Genomic DNA, 6,000 nt, shown 5'->3' with positions numbered 1-6,000 from the left:
TCTGCCTCCCGAGTGCTGGGAAAAGAGCTCTTTTCAATCAGATAAAAATGTCCTGTGTCTCTGTTACTTTGAGTTTGAACTTCTAGAAGTACAGAAATTTATCCTGACATCAAAACACTACCCAGCAACCATTTATTTACAGTGCCTCCCTGACTAAAAATGGCTACAGAATTCTGAATGCTATTGCTGAACGCTTTATAATCTCAAGAACTTTGTTTCTGGGCACACAGCATATAAAATAATACAGTAGCAGCACGCAAACCCTATGTTGTTCTTGCAAAAGCAGATGCTAAATCTTCGGTGCTTTCTTTGGGATACCTCCTTACTCAGTTTAGCTGTGAAGGCAGCTGCTTGCTTGCAGCTGCCTCTGCCCCTCCTCTCCCTCCTCTTCTTATTCTTACTTTTCAGACAGGGTCTCTCTACATAGCCCTGGCTGTCCTGTATGTAGACCAGGACAGCCTTGAATTCACAGAGATTCAAATGTCTCTGCCTCCCAAATGCTGAAATTATGTAATTAAAGGTGTGTACCACAACTTCCAGCCTGGTAGCACTTTTTCTTTTTTCTTTTTGTTTTTTTGAGACAGGGTTGCTCTGAGTAACTATCCTAGATGTCCTGGAACTCACTTTGTAGACCAGGCTGGCCTCCATTTTAGAGAGATTCTCTTGCCTTTACCTCTCTAGTGCTGGGATTAAAGATGTGCACCACCACTGCCTGGCTGATAGCAGTTTTCTTTCTTCTTTCTTTCTTTCTTTCTTTCTTTCTTTCTTTCTTTCTTTCTTTCTCTTGATTATTGGTTTTTCAAGACATGGTTTCTCTATAGCTTTGGAGCCTGTCTTGGAACTAGCTTTTGTAGACCAGGTTGGCCTCAAACTCACAGAGATCCACCTGCTGGGATTAAAGGCTTACACCACCACCACCTGGCTAGCAATTTTCTTAAACTGGCCCTGTTAATAAGTTATTAGTATTTTCCATAAAGAAAGTTAACTTAGAATGGTAATAGGTGCAGGGAACAAGGAGAGGCAATGCTTTTAAAAGGCTTGTAGAAAGTCCGATGGTAATGGCACACACTTTTAATCCCAGCACTCCAGCACAGAGAAAGGCAGATCTCTGTGAGTTCGAGACCAGCCTGGTCTACAGAGTGAGTTCCAGGACAGCTAGGGCTACAAAGAGAAACCCTATCTCTAAAAACAAACAAAAAGGCTTCCAGACAAGTTTCCAATCACTAGAGGGTTGGGGGGATTCTTTGTACAGTTTAAAGGACAGGAGGTCATGAGTATTAATTCATTCTCTTTCTTCCTCTCTGGGGTGTGTGGGGTATGCGGGGTCTATGTGTTGCTGTGTTCTCCAGGTTGGCTTTAGACTCTTGAATTCAAGTGGTCCTCTTGCCTTGGTGTACCAAGTACTAAGTTAAGACTACAAGCATGTGACACCAAGCCAAAAAAAATTCAACTATAAATAATTGTAATACTTTTCAAAGAAGTCATTTTACTGGCGAGTGTGCAAGCAGAAATAAAAGGCCCAAATAGAATAAGGCGAATGAAGATGTTTTGTTTTTTGTTTTGTCTTGTTGTTTTCAGAGACAGGGTTTCTCTGTGCAGCTTTGGAACCTGTCCTGGAACTCATTTTGTTTTGTTTTGTTATTTATATTTTTTTATGAAAAATTTCCACCTCCTCCCCTCCTCCCATTTACCTCTTACTCCCCCCACTCCTCCTCTCCTTCCCTCTCCAGTCCTAAGAGCAGTCAGGGTTCCCTGCCCTGTGGGAAGTCCAAGGTCCTCCCCCATCCATCCAGGTCTAGGAAGGTGAACATCCAAACAGACTAGGCTCCCACAAAGCCAGTCCATGCAGTAGAATCAAAACCCAGTGCTATTGTCTTTGGCTTCTCAGTCAGCCCTCATTGTCAGCCACATTCAGAGAGTCTGGTTTGATCACATGCTCATTCAGTCCCAGTCCAGCTGGCCTTGGTGAGCTCCCATTAGGTGGAACTCATTTTGTAGATCAAACTGGCCTCTAACTCACAGAGATCCACCTGTCTCTGCCTCCCTTGTGCTGGGATTAAATGTGTGCACCACCACTGCCCGGCTAGATATGATTTATGAGGGACAATGATCTAGTGATGTGGTTTTAATATATTCCCCAATGTCCGTGTTTTACTTGGAGCCTCAGCGTTGAGGTGACTAAATCGTGAGTGTAGAAAGCACAAAGGTCTTTTGATCACAGATAAGCACTAAGGCACCTGGAATGTTAAGCAAACTGGGCTGTCCTTCGGGAGAAGGAATGTATTATCTGTTATCTGCCCAGAAGGCTGGAGAGGATGTGTCCTACTCTGCTGACCCTTGCACTATATGTGTGGTCAGAGACTCTGAGGCACTGAGCCCTCCCCCAGACCCTTACTTTGCTCCTCATGGAGTCTATGTTTGCTGTGCTCATGGGATTGAGCTAATTATCACCAGAATAGTTTTGTACCACACAAAAACGAACCACGTAGAGTCCGAACAAAGTTGAACAAACGCAGGGCGCGGAGTTGTGTTGTGCCTTCCTGCCTCTTGTCTCCCATGGCTCATCACCCTGCTAGCCCTGGAGGTCTCAATGCCCTCAAACATGAGAACAGGATCCTCATGCCTGGGCCAATGACATTGTTGCAGAAGTGTCATTTTATGACACTTCTGTTTATGTTTGACAGTGGGTTTGTTAGAAAACCAAGTTCAATGCTTTCTTGTCCTAACAGGCTTTTTAGTTTGGGTTTGGTTTTTGTGGGATTTTTATTTTTGTTTTAAACACGTGGGGCACTTCTTGTGTAACAGTTTCCTCCAAGATTGAAACAGTCCATCTTGCCAGGAAGTTCCTAAAGCAGTAAAGAACTCAAGTAGCTTCCAGAATTTCTTGAAACTGGTCAGATTCACTCCATCCTCTCCCTATCAAAGCAAGCAAGAAAAGCTGAGAATCCCTCTCCGAGGGAGTGAAACAGCTGCGGAGAAGATTCTCAGACAAGAGCTGCCTGGGAAAGATTTAGACCAGCGAGGCACCTGAGAAGGACTCTCCAAACTGCATAGCACCACGGAGACCCTCACTAGGTGCATCCTGGGTCCTGAGATTCTTGAACAACTTCATACAATTTACAAATTGTTCAGTCTGTAGTATTCTCTGTTACAGCAATCAAAATGGACTAATACAGTGTTCCTCCCCCATGAAAATTGAAGCAAACATATATTTTAAAATAAAAGCAAGGCATGGTGGTGCAGTCCTTTAACCCGAGCACTCAGAAGGCAGAGGGAAGCAGATCTCTGTGAATGCCAGGCCAGCCAGAGCTACAGAGTAAGAACAGCAAAACGTCGAGGTAATTCTAACAAGACTAAATTCTTTTCTAGACAGTTATATACAGATACTCTTTTGCTTATAGTATGGTTATATCCCCATGAGTCCATTGTAAGTTGAAAATAAAAATGTGTTCACCTGCAACCCTGCTTCAGAGAGCAGGGAGTTGTTACTACTTTTCAATAAAACCTGACTTGCTTGTCTTTAATATTGCTATATTAGTTCAGCAACACAGTGCACAGAAAAATGTCATTTGTTTCCCATTGTGATCATCTAACTTGTCACAGAATGGGATGCTGCAGCTGCCAGTGCCACGACAAAATGTCATATTTCACATCTCCAGCTTATGAATAAAATAACATTGAGGTCTAGGGATACAACATGATTGGTGGAGTGTTTGCTTGGCATGAACAAAGCCCTGGGTTCCGTGCTCAGCTCCATATAAGCCAGGTATATCAGATCAATCCCATAATCCCAGCACTGGGTGGGGGGTAGTGTACGGGAAGGGAGGAGGAAAGACAAGAGAATCAAAAGTTCAGCTATAGTTTGAGTTCAGGATCAGTCTGGGGTACACAAGATCCTGTCTCAAAAACAAAATCAACAAAAGAACAACAACAAAAACCAACAAATAATAATAAAAACCAAAACAAACAAAAACCCAACAGACTAGAGAGGTGAGTCAGTGAGTGAAACAAAATAATCATCGTTGGGTTTGTTTCTAGAGCTCTTGAATTTTGAGGTATATTCCAGAACACATGCTGTTAGTGATTCTCACTAGCAGATTCTAGAAGACAAGTGTAATGTAGTGGTGGAAGAGAGGAACTTAGCAAGGAGAAGCAGTTCCTTCAATGATGCCTAAAGAGATAAAAAACGGAGCAGTTTTTACTGAAGATCAGCTGGGCTACAGACCTCACCACAGTGTAGTTTACCTTTCTCTCTGAGAACCTTCCTGAAACTGTGGGGCTTCCCAGACGATAGCCTGGCCTGAGTCTGGGCGATTCAGGAAAACATGTGGGCTGTTAAACTCCCTTGGAACTGGGTTATGTGCTTTTATCTTTACTTTTTTCTTTGTTTCTTTTTAGAGAGAGCCTTAAGTAGGCAAGGTTGGCCTTCAACTCCTGCGCCTCTGCCTCCTGAATGCAGGCATAGAGACACACTGTTCCCTGCTCTGGCTCTGTAATTAGGCCAGTTCTACCCTTTATAAACTGCTAGGTGGATTACTTAATATGAAGTTTATGTGTGTGTGTATGTTTGTATGGTGTTTCAAATATAATTTTTTCTTCTTTTTTTTTAAAGATAGGGTTTCTGTGTAGCCCTGGCTGCCCTAGAACGTGTTCTGTAGACCAGGCTGTCTTCAAACCCAGAGATCCACCTGCCTCTGCCTCTGGAGTGCTGGGATTAAAGGCGTGCGCCTCCACCACCATCATTACTGTTAATGATTGTTATATGTTAAGGATGTTTAACAAATATCAATCTACCTTACTTTTAAAATTAAACATAAAACAACTGGTGCTAATTTTTAAAAATGAGCATAATAGCGGTTTCCAGGCACAGGGTTCTCAAAATCCAAGAGTAGATAGTTTCAATTTGGCTCAGGTGGTTTATTTTCCCTCTGGTCATTAGTGTCAAGTTCCTTCTTGTCCCTGGGGTTCTAACTATGGCTTGCTACCATCCGTATTATTTCCAGTATACTCTAGATACACACAAACACACATGAGTGGGTTATTATGAAAACCTAATCATGCACAGCAAATACCCCATGGTTCTTATGTTTTTCTTTTCCAGACAAAGGGAAAAAAAAACGATTTAACATTTGGTCTTAAGCTTCAAATAAGATCAGTGAAACTACTCCTACACACCACCACCTATTAGGCAGGTTGCTGGTATTTTTATCTTGGGACATTTTTGTTTCTGTTATTTTAAAGTTGGATTATATTTCTCTCAGAATTAACATAAAACATAGCTAGTTTACTCAAAGCATGACAAAACCAACCAGCCAACCAAACAAACAAAACCAGGTTTGAGATCTTGGATAACTTTAGAAAATACACAGATACTTATGACTGACTTGGTATCAGGGGTAATGTTTACTACCTTTCTGTGCTTAATAACGACAGACACAGTATCTTCTCTCTGTAAGACTCTGAAATTTTGTCATATGATGCTCACAAGTGAGGCTGCTGGGGATAGATTGTCTGAATTAGCATCTCAGCCCCAGGGATGCTGAGATGGCTCAGCAGGTACAGGTGCCTATTGACAAGCCTGAACACCTGAGTTGGATTCTCAGGAGCCACGTACTAGAAGACAGAACAAAGCCCTAACTTGCAAGTTGTCTCCGACACTGCCCACAAACCCATATAAATACATAAATGTAATTTAAAAAAAATCTCTGCTCCAATACTATGTACAAGTTTCACTATTTTTTCCTTATCAGTAAAGTGGAGATAATATTATCTTAGGTGGCTAATCAGAATATTGAGTGAGCAAGAATATTAAAAACTTACTATATTGCCTGGTACATAGTAAGCACTCAAATATTATAATTTACAATCGTGTACCGGTGACTGTCCTTAGTGACATTCACTGAGTTGGCCTTTATATAGATACAAGCCCTATCCAAGGGTTTATTTCAGAACAGAATAAAAAAGATTTGCTAGTTGAATATGGTGGCTCTGTAACTCCAA

Source organism: Microtus ochrogaster, chromosome 7 (assembly GCF_000317375.1).
Source record: "Microtus ochrogaster isolate Prairie Vole_2 chromosome 7, MicOch1.0, whole genome shotgun sequence".
NCBI lineage: Eukaryota > Metazoa > Chordata > Mammalia > Rodentia > Cricetidae > Microtus > Microtus ochrogaster.
Note: the sequence above shows the minus strand (reverse complement) of the source record.